This window comes from Acomys minous, assembly GCF_964271855.1.
Source record: "Acomys minous genome assembly, chromosome: 15".
NCBI classification, from domain to species: domain Eukaryota; kingdom Metazoa; phylum Chordata; class Mammalia; order Rodentia; family Muridae; genus Acomys; species Acomys minous.
This window is the reverse complement of record NC_140497.1, coordinates 88,234,760-88,249,275: the sequence shown is the minus strand read 5'-3', so window position 1 is coordinate 88,249,275 and position 14,516 is coordinate 88,234,760. Positions and strand designations below refer to the sequence as shown.

Genomic DNA, 14,516 nt, shown 5'->3' with positions numbered 1-14,516 from the left:
GACCCCGCTTGACCCCTAGTGACTTGACTGAAGGGCAAATGGAGGTATGGTCTCAGCCTAGCTCTTGGTGGAGTGCAACCTCTATCTTCAAATTTTATTATATATTTTTATCTTAAAGAAAACTGCATATCATTTTAGAAAATAAAGGTGATTATCACAAAGAAGGGATCTCTAGATTTGGAAACGTCATTTGAGTTTAAACCTCAGGTTCAGTAATCACTAACCAAACCCACCACTTCCAGAGCCATCTTCACCGACTGCCCATTGACCATCATGGCCTGAAAAGGACCTATGATCAACAAAGTTGCTCCTCAGCACGCCACTCAGTTCATGTCACCCAAATTTCTGACATATTATTCTGGAAAGGTTAGGATATCAATACTCATGATGATAATTCTAATTTCGTGAAATAGGTTACAAGGAAGATGGGCTAAGAAGAGACAAAAACTTGACAGACAATTCAGTGTCATGAGACAAGTTAAGACCAAGTCCGGAGAGGAAGGACAGGTGACCTACATCAACCTTCAACCTGTTCCAGGGGCGGCAGCAGATGACACACACTGATACAATGGGAGCATATGAAAAGTAATATAAGCCCCTTGGAAACTCCTTGATGCAAAAGACTGTTGGAATAAAGGATCAGTCTTGATAGGGATCGGGGAAAGAGAAAACAACAACAGCCAAAAAAACAAAAACAAAAACCTTAAATCTACTGGCACAAAACAGACTTAAATTTCAAACCAGAATTGACTGTACAACCTTAAATTGGAAAGGAAGCTCATTTCCCAGCGTAGAACTAAAAGCCTGAGAGATAAGCTATATCCAGATAAGGAAGCCTACATTGCTGGGCTCCTGATTACAAAGGAGCCACTGCAGTGATGGAAGGAAACACACACTGAGTACTCACTACGGCACTGGGTAAGCTCTCTGCTTAAAGCTTTTTACAGATATTATCAGAATCTTGATCTCAGAGAACCTGGGTGCTCTGCTTACAAAACAAGAAAACTCATGTCTACTTAAAGCAAAACTGAGACTTGAACCGCTGAACACGATGCCCCCAGCCCCAGCTGCCACTCTCTACACCGTCTCCACCCAGAAGTGCACACCATTCACACATTCAGTCATTTAGGGTAATAACTCCGGGCACACAACTCGGGGAGGATTATTTCAGACAGAAGTTATTTCTTCGCCAGAGTTTAAGTTCCTTGGGATCTTAGATCATAAGTTCAGACGTTTTGGTTTTCCCTTACACCGTCCTGCCTGGGTAAGGAGGCTATTCCTATGAATAGCCATGTCTGCGATCCAATTTGTCAGGTGCCATGAGGCATAATAGCACCCATGGGAGTAGCAGCTCCTTTGATAGCCTTGTTGTTAAATCCTCAGAGGATCCATGGCGGAAGTAATTTAGTGTCCTCATCTTTATAAATGCAGAGCGAACCTGTCTCCCACCGGAGCCAGATAATAGTTGGTTTTATAAAATAAATGACTACCCAAATGAATGAGAGATCATTTATTCCCTTGGAATACATGTCAAAATAGCTGAAGAAGCTGTGCTGCTCGACAACTTTTGCTCCTCGTGCCATCAACAGCTTAAACATTATCATAAATAATTACAGCTTCTCATGAGGCATTCTGTAATTAAAGTACATTATCGGGTTTTTTTCAATTTTAGGATTACTGGACTCTGATCCATCCTATACATGTTGTCTCTCAGCACCCATAATTAATCCCTGTTATGAGCACAAAAATTAGTCGTTCGGCCGAGTCCTTATATTCACATTGGAAATCTCAGATACCCTCAATCATTGTTAACACATGAAAATAATTTTAGCTGCAAATATTGTCAGAATCCAATCCAAAGCAATGTAATAAAGAGGGCACCGTGTCCAATTATATGCTGTGTGAGCACTTGGCAGTGTCCAGCTGCTGTGAAGCTGGATACCTTTAATGCCTCTCTGTAATAGGTATACTCTATTAAAGCCATGAATGAGAAACCTGCATGCCAACCATGTCAGTTTTTGTTCCAGCTTTACCTGTGCAACTTTATCAGATGAATTATCTTTGAAGAATCTTCTAGAAGACAAAAGGTAATATACAGAAGACCAAATTTTTTTTTTGTATTAAGTATGTGCTACGAAGTTTCAATACCTAATGAAAACTCTGTATGCGGTGCTCTTGGTGCCTACAAAAACCTGTTTAGAACATAATTCTGTTTTACCAATGCTAACATTTTTGATGCTTTTTGATACAGGGTTCCTCTGTGTAGTCTAGGCTATCCTGGATTCACTTTGTAGACCAGGCTCGCCTCCAACTCACAGAGATCCTCCTGCCTCTGCCTCTGCCTCCTGAGTGCTGGGATTACAGGCCTGCACCACCTCACCTGACCCCAATGTTTATTTACATTCTTGATAAATTTCTTAACCTGCCATAAATTTTGACCATTACTTCATATTTTTTACACTACAGCTACATCAAATAGCATTACGCACGACTTATTTCATAGCTAATTTCCTTAAGCAACTGATTTCTCATAGTAAAATAAGTTAAAAGTGTGCAAGATGATGCTTGAAGAAGCATGCTTTGTACATCTGCTGATAGAAGAAATGTCTTTGGCCACAAATGTGGTCTACTGGTTCCAGATTAACATTGTTTATGGCAAAATGTAAGTACTGTGCTGTACATTCCATTTCTATCTTGTTCCACTGGTCCTTTAGGTGGGCAGGAGAATGGGTGCTTCTACAGACTTAGAAAGTAAGTGAGTGGAGGCAAAAGGTGAAAAATGAATGGTGAGATTAGCAAGGAGAGAAATGATGTCAGACCTCAAAGCAAAGCCTGTGGTTATCCTACCCCAGGTGACCCTGTGAACCTTCCCAAGGACATGGAGTTATTTCCTTAACATGGTAGGAAGGCTAGAGGGAAATGGTTCATTGTGGTACACCCTTCCCTACCTTATACACCCACCAAGTCCAATATTAGGCGCTTAGAATCTTCCTTGGGTCACAAATTGATGTCTACTGGGAGTAGGGAATGGCTGAAGCCAAGGTAGTTAAAGGTAAGCACAGAAGGATGCAAAAAAACTCAACCTTATCCAACTGATATTAGAACAAAGCCCCACAGCCCAATCTGCCTCCAGGATAGTTAACGTGGCCTATGGCAGTCACATGAAGAGAGTTCGTAGGCTGACATGAGAAAGAACATTTCTACACAGCCCTCAATTTGTCTCACTCCTACATTTATCTTTACAGTGTCAAGAGGGTTGGGGGGGGTGGGCAGACAATTTTCAGTCAAGTGTAATGAGTTCAAATCTAAATTGATTATCTAAGATGCTTAAGCAGAACTTCATTAGCAGCTCCGAGCTGCAGTTCCTATCTGTAGGTAATAACTGCCTTACTGTATATGCCAAGGGTTAAATATGATGATGTAAAGAGTTAGTAGTGCAGAGCTTAATCAGGAGTCTTAAAGGATGCCTCCCATTTAGACTAATATTGTCCAAAATAATTTAATAGCAGCAGCAGTTATAACAGTTATAGGTGTAGTAAGAACAATGCCAACTTTTTACTGAATGCTTTTCTTGCTAAGCAATGTGTTAAATACATGAACACTGTATGTTTAAACATCATTAAAACTTCATAGTATAGATGTGATTAACAGGAAAAAAAAACCCAGGTAACTATTATCACAGAAAAGGTAAAAGTGAACAGGTAGACAAGAGCGTACCCATTTCTTTGAGGAAGAGGTCTATCAAGTTAGCATGCCACTTGACCTTCCCTCCTTTTCACGGTGCTCATCCGCATTATATCCCCTACTGTGTAATGTATTCTGCTTATGCAGTATATATGAAACCTAAAAGCCACAAGACTTTTTGGAACAAGTAAGTGAATCCGTACAGAGATAGCCCCTCAGATTATAGGTAAACGCTGTCCTCACAACTCCTCATCCCATGCTCACTTCCGTTGCTATGGCAAACGCCCTAACAAACAGCAAAATGGGGGAGGAATGAGTTGGCTTGACTTCCAATCCCAAGGTACAGTCAGTCCATCACTCCAAGGAAGTCAAGGTAGGAACTCAGCCACCCAGTTAAATCAAATCCAAAGAGAGAAAAAACACCAGTTTGCTTTGTTGGTTGGCTGTTCCCAGCTAGCTTTCTCCTTCCATACCGTTTAGAAGCCTCTGCTTAGAGAACACTGCCTATCTTCTTCTATCAATTAAAACTGAGACCCACCCGTCCACAGGCCAGTTGATCTATTCCTCATTACAACTCGCTTCCCAGGTGATTCTGGATTATGCTGAGTTGATAGCTATATTTCACCACCACACTCCCCTAACCAAAACCCAGTGGACAAGGTTGAAGCAATAGGACACCCATCAGACACTGAGGGTGGCCAGACCCTTCTGGTGTACCCAGAAAGTCTTCAAGAGGACACAGAGCCAAACCTCTGATTCAGAACAACTCAGAATCCCAAGAATAAAGCCCAGCTTTCCTCAGCGGTGATGACAGCCACAGCCATTCTCACGAAAGCAGATGGGAATCTGTTCAAGAATCAATGTTGAATACAGACACCAGTTAAAATTACTTCCCGTGCCTCAGAAAGCAACCACACTCTTGCATGAGTGTCAAGCCCTTCCTCTATCTCTATATCTGAAAAGCTGGGCTCTGGGGTTTAGTGGGAGATTAACCTGAAAGTCATCAAACATACACAAATGAGATGTGTGCCCGGGAAATGTTATTTTATCCCAACTTCCCCAGATGTTTCTTCATGCTGCTTGTGACACTTTATACATCTGCATAAAGTTTTGCATCTCAAAAGTTTTGCAGGGGTCAGGGACATAGTCAGTAAGGTGCTTGCTGTACAGGCATTCGGACCTGAGCATGTATCCTCAGCACCCACATAAAAACCAGGCATAGTGGGGTGAGGGGCTTGTCTGTAAGTCCAGTGCTGGGTAAACAAAAATAGACAGATCTCTGGATTTTATCAGCCAGCCAGCACAGGCAAGATGGTAACCTCAGGTTCAGTAAGAGGACCCATCTCAAAGCACATAAGATTCATGACATCTTATAGCCTTTTGACTGGATTGATCATAAACTAAGCTTAGCATGGGTATAGAAAACTATTAGTGACTACACAGCATCACCTCTGACTTGTGGCGGTTGGAGGTGGGGGGTAGGCGAAAGAGGGAAAGAAAAAGCAAAGATAAGGTTTCACTCATCCTGAGAAAATGCTAATTTGATGAGAATTCGCTTTATTTTTAGAAGGCCTGGATCTGACAACACCATCCCGAAATAATTATTCAATAGTGAATGCCAAGAGGCTCACATCCAAAGTGATAAGAAATATTTTAAGCTACCTTTCCCAGAAATACAATCTGCTTCTCCATTGATAGGAACTCATCACAGGGAACTGCTTATATCACAGCTCTTCAGAAAATTTAGCCATGCTCCAGTTCATCAAAAGCCACCAGAACAAGCTCCCGTATAATCCTTCAATCAAATACATAATTCTTCTAGCTAGTTATAAGTTTATAAACCCCTTACCAAGCTCATGATGTGCAATGTCACACCAATTTTCAAAGTCCTTCCAAAAGAATAGAAACTGTAGTTGTTGCTACACATCCACTTTCCTTGTGAGATTTTTTTTAGAAGTTGAACACAAACTACAGTTTTAAGAAGTGGCGCAGATTCTTCGGTAATAATAAAAATGAAGGGCGATTCTTGAAAGAGAAGTTTGAAACAAAGTAAAAGAATCACTTTAAAAGACTGATGGGTGGATCTGCGGCTGGAGAGGCAGCTCACTGGATAAAAGTATGTGCAACTCTTCTACAGGACTGGAGATCAGTTCCCAGCACCCAGCAGCCTATGACCACCCATGACTCCAGCTCTGAGGAGACACCCATATCCTTTTCTGGCCTCTGTAAGCATGACAGTGTATGCACATACCATATAGACACACAAATGTACATATAATTTAAAGTAAAAAATCAGATATTATAAATAATTATTTAAAAACAAAATGCTAAAAGAAAGGTTTTTTTCTGGGACAACAGATGTTTCCTCTCTACTGCATTAAAAACCTTTGCACTCTGTCTGCATGCTACACGGTGCATCCTGAGAACTCTGACCGATTTCTACTGATTCCCTACAAATTTCTGCATCAGTGGCAAAGGCTCTATGATCACATCTCTAATCTCTGAGAACTCAATCACAGACATTTAAGAACACACATGAGGGAGCTTTAGCCCTATCCCCACTTACACACCTGTGAGACTCACAGAAAACTCAGCTATCTGGAAGGCGGCCATATCACTGGGAAGGAAAAGGAAAACAGAAACTCACCAAGAATCACCAAATACCTGCTATTTGCCAGACAGAGACTAATTAAGCTTCTCCCATTTAATCTACACAAGAACCTTTATTATCATAATAATCAATAAACAAACGATGACAGCTGTCATTGCTCCCCTATACCCACCCCACACTGCTATTAGCACTTTTTATATATTTAATTTTCAGTCAGCCCAACTCCACAGTGTGGGTCCTGTTATTATCCTTGTTCAAGAAATAAAGTAACTTGCATAAGATTACAGAGTTCATGAGGGTTAAAGCCAAGATTAAAATTCAGGGCAACCATGATACTTGAGACCTGAATTAAGCATATTCTTAATGTGAAGGGCTTCTTATACAAACACAAACTCAACACCAAGAAAAAATGAGCCACAAGTAAATATTACCTGCAGACATAGAAGGGCACATAACACATAGGCCACTGGTTATTTCCTGCTTCAAAGGAGGACCTTAGAAATATAGAATAAGACAAGGATCAAGGATATTACAAACCATTTTAAAGATTGACTCTGAGATTCCATCTTATACCTATCCGAATAGCTAGGATCAAAAACTCAAGTGACAGCACATGCTGATGAGGATGTGGAGAAAGTAGAACACTCCTCCATTGTTGGTGGGAGTGAAAACTTATACAACCACCTTAGAAATCAATCTGGTCCTTTCTCAGGAAATTAGGAATAACTCTACCTCAGTACTCTTGGGAATGTACCCAAACGATGCTCCACCATACAGCAAGGACATTTGCTCAACAATGTTCATAGCAGCTTTATTTGTAATAGCCAGAATCTGGAAACAACCTAGATGTTCATCAGTTGAAGATTGGATAAAGAAGCTGTAGTATATCTATATTCAGCTATTAAAAACAAGGAAATCTTGAAATTTGCAGGCAAATGGATGGAACTGGAAAAGATCCTCCTGAGTGAGGTAACCCAGACCCAGGAAGACATGTATGGTGTATACTAACTCATAATCAGACATTAGCCACATAATACAGGATAACCACACTACAAATCAGAGCCAGAAACATCAACCAAGGACCATATATGATGTGGACCTAGACCCACTGCTTGGATGTAGTAGCACAGTCTCCTTATGGATCCCACATCTGGAGAGTAGGGACCACTTCAGCCATGCACTCTGGCCACTGAACTTAGATCACGTCCCCCTGGCAAGATGGCCATGCCAGGCTACAGAGGAAGAGGTTACAGCTAATATAGATGAGACTTGATAGGCTGAGGTCAGATATTAGGGGAAGAGGGCTCCCCTTGTCTGAGTTGTAAGGGAGGGAGGGAGAGGGGATGAGGGAGGGAGGGAGAATGGGAGGGAATGAGGGAGGGGGCTACAAGCAGGATATGAAGAATTTAAACTGCAGAACAAGCAGGTAACTTATATTGCTAATCTCACCATATGGGACTAGCTCTGAGACTGGCTGAGACATGAATGTCTAGGCATAGACAATGCTTCTTGTTGACTGAAGAACCCCTATGAATTACTATTAGATGCCATTCTTCATATGGCATGAATGAAGATTTACAGTTGACTAATATATTTATAATGGCCCCACACACATAAAGCACTAAATCTAAAAGCAAAAAGTTTTAGTATTTAATGATGTATATGAATGCTATGAAATTTTTTAAAGCAAGCAAGTATTGTCACAAATGACAGGATAATGCTTTCTCCTTGATAAATTAGAATTGTAATCAAGGAAGCTGTAGGATGCTTTTGTAGTATCTATTTATTTGGCTTAGGTGGTAAAGAGTTGAGGATTTTCACTATAATTATTTTTTAGTGACTGATGTTATCTTTTTTTCTGGGGGTACCGGCAGCCGAGTGTAAGTATGTGTACAACATACATGAAGGTACCTGTAAAAAGGCTGTTGGTTCCCCTAAAACTGGAACCCCAAAGGTTACGAACCTCCCAATGCAGTTGCTAGAAACTGGCCCCGTGCCCTCTATAAAAAGCAGCAAGTGTTCTTACCTGCTGAACTATCTCTCCAGCCTGCTCACTAGCATTCTTTTTTTTTTCACTTTTATTGAATGTCTATGATTTACACATCATGCACCAAAATCTCTCTCCTTCCCCGAGTAAAATAAAACAAACAGAAAATCTTGTCACAGACGCTGTAGTGTATCATGCAGTATAGCCTTTTGTCCACATATGTTAACTTTCAAATGTTCATTGCTATGAGTCATGGGTCTGGTTGGAGGCCTACACTATCTTTACTGGATCCTCAATGGGACTACTGTCGGATATCCCATCATTGCTGTGTGTCAAGGAGATTCTTAATCTTTGAATCTGCAGTTCCAGCTCCTTCATGCGTTCCAGCACGTCATACATGGGGTAGATGTTGGGGTGAGGTCCACTCAGAGCCCTGGATCAGGATATGTATATATTTGCATATATACATATATATGCAAAAACAGCAACAGTAGCACTGAATGCCTTGAATATAGAATATATATCCATAGGACAAAATGAGAAGTCAGTCAACTTTCGCTGTGGTAAATACCTACCTAATTCCCTGACTTTATCTTAACCCCAATTTCCCTCTCAAGTATCCATAACTGTACTTTTTTATACAGGGTCCCTCACTTTTATGTGGTGCTGGAGGCTGAACATGGTACTACTCCCTGCATGCTATGAAAGAATTTTACCCACTGAGCTATATTCCCAACTGAAGAGCCATAATCATGATTTTTTTTTTGAGACAAGGTTCCCATATAGCCCAGGCTTATGTCAAACTTACTGTGTATCCAAGAATAACCCTGAACTTCTGATCCTACCCCTCCTGCTTACATAGGTCTTCCCCAGAGACATACCACCGTTTTGTTTAGAAATTGTGATGGTTAATTCCATGTGTCCACCTAACTGAGCCATGAACCTCTGGAGCCGAATGACAGTGCTCCTTTCGTGTCTTTAGACCACTGGCTCTCAACCTGCATGTCTCACCCTTCTGCAAGTCAAATATCAGATATCCTACATATCAGATGTTTCTATTACAACTTATACCATCGGCAAGATTACAGTTATGAAGGAACAACAAAAATAAGTTTGTGGTTGAGGGTCAGCACACATGAGGAACTGTACTAAAGGAGAGCAGTGTTAGGAAGGTCAGGAACCACTGCTTTCTGCTCTGATGGAAACATTGGTTTCCTGGAGCCTCCAGCCCTGTAGCTCTCAAAATAGACCTTCCACATGAAGCTCTCCTGGTCCCTTGGCTTCACAGTTAGACAATACTATTTTATCACCCTTTCCTTGAAGGCACGGTTGTCCCTGGAATAGAGCCTCTAGTCCTTACGCCTCATTGGCTAGACCATTGAGCAAGTATACTCATCTCTCTTTCTCCATACCAAAATTCTACCCTGAAAGATCAGAGCTGTAAATTAGATGCTAAAAGCCCGAGAAAGGGATAACGGGCTGAGAAAAAAAGATGCTGCTAAATAACTCGATGAGAGGTGAGAATTAACAAAAAAAAAAAAAAGGAGGGTGGGGAGAGCAGGAATGAAGAACAGGCCCCATTTTTAAGTGTAAACTGAGAAAATGTGGTACAAGGAAAGGCCACCTCACGGGTACGGTTCCTCTCCAGGAATTCAATGGAGCACAGAAAAAAATAGTCATGTCTAAAATGTGATCTTGGTATAAAGAGATTAAATAGTATAGATTTTTTACATGCAAATATAAAATATAATTTTGAAATTTTTAACAAAAAAATGGTTACAATGAAGAGTCTAGTACTTTTAAAAATGAGAAATAAAAGCAGCACGAACTATTCTCTTAAGCAGAAGAGGTCCTGTGTTTTAAAATAACAACGTAGTAATGGGGAATTAGCATGCATACCTATTTGCAATGTATAAATATTGAGGCTTCAATCAGACAACTGTGAGTGTGAGATGAAAACGAAATGAAGCCTGGGAAAAAGGAAAGGGGAAAGATCACAACCAACAAGCAGCTCTGGCAAAGCCCACTAAAGAGCAATGCCACAGCAGGAGATGCAGGCTCAGAAGGACAGGGGAGAAGGAAAACAGTATCAAAGACAGAGTGTGGCTTATTCTGCTTTATCTTTCCTTTCCCAGATGACACTGAGGCATCTGGCATAAAACTCAAAATAAATCAGGAAATCAATACACAAAGCTTCGGTTGTGCTTTATTTCCATTCATGGGTTCTAGAAGTAGTGTCAGAAGCTGGCAGGGGGATGGTTTGTTGGAAAAAGCACATGCCATACACGCATGAGTCCCTGAGCTTGAATCAGCAGAAGTCATACAGAAGCTTGGAACAGAGCATGGGCACCTGACATCCCAGCGCTGCTACAGGGAAAAGGGCAGTGGAGGCTGAAGGATGGCCAGGGGCTGCAGAGCTGGGTAGCCTGCTCTGTGCAGCGCTCTGCATCGAACAGTAAGAGGCCCTGTCTCAAACATGCTAGGAAGCAAAGACTAGTAGCTCATGCTGTCTCCGACCTCTCTACGTGAAACACAGTATGCGTATACCTGCATTCTTGTGTATGAATGGGGAGAGAGAGAGAGAGAGAGAGAGAGAGAGAGAGAGAGAGAGAGAGAGAGAGAGAAAGAAGAAGAAGAAGAAGAAGAAGAAGAAGAAGAAGAAGAAGAAGAAGAAGAAGAAGAAGAAGAAGAAATATGCAATTAAAACACTAAACTACAATTAGTCACACCTCTGTAGTGTTCTTTGGTGATTTGAAACGATAGTCCACATCTTTATGCTTCGATAGTGAATAGGAATAGGATTGGAAGCCAAAGAGAATCTTAGCTTTTGTATATAACTGCGTGAATGTGTTAGACATATATGTTTTAAAATCTGAATATATGTCCAGATATCTATTTTTGTTTTATTAAATTAAACATTTTCTATTTTTCACATATACATTTATATTATTGCATGTATATACAATAAAGTACCTATAGCAAGAAGAACCATGACACAATCAGGAATTATGTAAATGTTACACTCTTAGTGTTTTGGCTATTTGTATTTGACAGCCTCAACGAAAACATCTTTCCTATCTTGCTGCATCTAAAATTCTGAGTGTAAATCAATCTCCACCACATCTTGTCATTACCAACTTAAAATATCTATCTAGACCTAAAAACATCTTAACTACTAAATTTTTTTTAGGTTTAGATAGATGTTTTAAGTTGGTAGTGACAGATATATGCAATATCTCTATACCAGGTGTATTAAGAAGGCAAGAAGATGAATATTAGCCAAATAAAAAAAGTACTTCGTAGACTAACTCCATGTATTTGTAACAAATCCATACTGCTGCATTAGCACACCGGTCCACATAGGAAGCAATTGTTAAATAACACTTAAAGGAAAGGCATGCTAATTCCTGATCATGTAGCACAGTTGGTAGAAGGCTTGCCTACTTATAATAAATAAGGCTGTGAGATCAATCCCTAATGATGCATTAAACCAAACACAGTAGTGAACACCATGTAATCTGAGCACTCATAATGTATAGACATGAGCATTAGGAGTTCAAGGTCATCCTCCACTATGTATCACGTTCTGGGCCAGCCTAGACTAATGAAGCTCTACCTAAAAAAAGAAAATGCATGTTAAATATTTTTTGAAATGCAACTGTGCGTATATTTTACACACACACATACACACACATACACACAAGCACACGACACATTTTTCTCAAAACATTGCATAGTATCTGCCTATCTATTTTAATCTAAGAATGGGCAACAGAATCATGTCATAATATCTACTTAGCATGGCTTCTCTATCAAAGCCTTTAAATTTTTTTAAAAGAATAAAAATCTGTTGTATGCTAAGAGATGTTCCAATTTTAAGTAAATCCTTGCAGTGTATCCCTTTGGCATTTCTTATGTGGTAAGAAGATTCCTGGGCCTCAGTAACTGTTTAGACGAACTGATTTGGGTATCACTGCTGTTTTCTTTAAGTGCTGGGGGTAGTAGAAGCAATAGGGAGAAAGGCAGACTCATCACAAATTATAGTTGAGTTAGCCTGCTTTGTTTTGCCTCTCATAGTCAAATACTGGGGAAAAAAAAATACTGGAAAAAAAATAGGACAGAGATGGGAATACTGTTTTTCAGGTGATCACACAAGACTTAATTAAAGCTGTAACTGTAAGGGGTTGAAGTAAATGAACGAGTAAAAGTGAGGTTCTTTGTGTGATCAAATGCAGGACAAAGGAGATAGGCAAATCTGTCTTAAACAGGGTAACGGGACCGTCGTGCATCCTGATGGGGAACAGATCATAAACCTCCCGGAGTTCCCAAGCTGCCCATTCTGAAATTTTACCTCAAATCTTAGGATAAAAGGAAGCTCAGCCGTGGTCCGTCTCCTTCTTTTTGCAGAGAAACTGAGATCATGGGGACTTGAGCAACTTGCCAGTCAGTATTCATCTGAGGCGTGTCCAGCCTGCCACCCTCCATATAAACCCACAGGGCCAGCTTGTTTGTATTAAGATGTCCACCTTGCCATGTCACTGTCGTCTTTTCAGTCACTTAACACCACCCAGGAGTTAAAGCCTCCAGTGATTTTTCCAACTCCAAAACCAGTACAACACTGAAAGTCTGGGTTGTGTAAAATCCCATCCCAGTTTAAAAGCCTACCTCAAGCAAACAAACCACCATATATGCCTTATTTGGAAATAGACTAGAGTTACGGTCTAAAGATTCAATCTAGAGCTTCTGCATGTTGCATTACTCACTTCATCTTGAAAAATTAAACACACCCTAACTAATACATACTTTAGAAAAATTCAAAGCATTGTGAGCCTTATAGTCCTGGCCAAAGTCCCATCACCAGTGTGGTTTCTTTTATAGTATATGAGTACAAGCTAGACCTCCACAATTTTACATTTCTTTTTTTTTCTTGTTTGTATGTAGGTGTGCTTAGTCCCAAATCTTTGTATATGTGACAATTGACAGGAAGGTAGACAGTTGGAGTCATGGTAGGTATGTGAAGTGCCCATTTTCTGCCACAGACTCTCCAAGTTAAAAATGTTCAACTAATCAATGTTAGTATATTCACCATATAACTATATTTCTCTATTAGCTACTAATGAGGAAGCGATGAGATTTTCAATAAAAGCAGAACTATAAAAAGCAAATTATTAAATCTTAAAGTTTCATATCAACTTCCCACCTTGGTTCATCTTGCATATCTCTTTCAGAGTTTTTAGATTTTTTTTTTCTGCCCTGTTCCAACAGGTAACCCATTTACTCCCTGGATTACCATCACCTAATTACTTATCAAGCCAAAAGAACTTAAAATTTTTCAATAATCCACAAACACTAATCCAATAGAAACAGAAAGACGTTCGTAAATAAAATGCAGTGTTGTAATCTACTTAACATACACAAAAAAAGCATGGGGTGGCAATTTCATCTCTACATAAACTTTTGTGTCTGTCAGTCTTTGGAATTCTCCATATTGCTTTAAAAGTGCATGTCAAAAGACATGGAAAATTCAAGAGATGATTAGGAGTTTAAGAGGAAACATGCATGTCTCAGAATCAACCATTTCTACAGAGTATGCAAACAGTTCAATATACCATGCCGTGTGTGACTCAACGTCCTAGTTTACTCTCTTGCTGTGATAAACTTCAAGACCAAAGCAACTTGAGGAAGAAAGGGTCTGCTTATCTTTTTACTTTCCAATCCATCATTAAGGAAAGCCAATGCAGGAACTTGAAGTAGATTGTTTACTGATTTGTTTCCAGGCATTTGCTCACCTATTTTTCATAAACAGCCCAAGCCTACCTGCCTAAGGATAGTGCCGCCCACAGTGGGCTAGCGCCTTTCACATCAGTTATCAGTCAAAGTGCCGGCACATAGATATGCTCATGGGTAAATCTGATGAAAGCAGTTCCTCACTTGAGATTTCCCTCTTCCTAGGTATGTCAAGTTGACAACCAAAACCAGCCAGCACACAGTGTAAAGACACATGTGCCTGTTTTACAGTCAAAGCGTACATTTAGAAGATTCTTCTCTTTTATATTTTGTGGAAATATAAAAAAAGTCTTGGTAACATAATCCACAGAGCCAAGACCAATTTTTAAACACATTATCATGTTCTGACTAAGACACCAACATCCCTTTCAGGAGTAAGTTTACAGGGTTGGGTATGAATTTTGAGATGATAGTTAACATGTCAGGGAGGTTCTGGAGATCTGTAGC

The 14,516-nt window shown here is 40.1% G+C and overlaps 1 protein-coding gene across 3 annotated transcripts in view; it reads right to left on the bottom strand.

The window, feature by feature from the left end:
• Positions 1-14,516, bottom strand: part of TAFA2 (TAFA chemokine like family member 2) — a 420,034-nt gene that overhangs the window by 187,155 nt on the left and 218,363 nt on the right. The window lies entirely within an intron of this gene.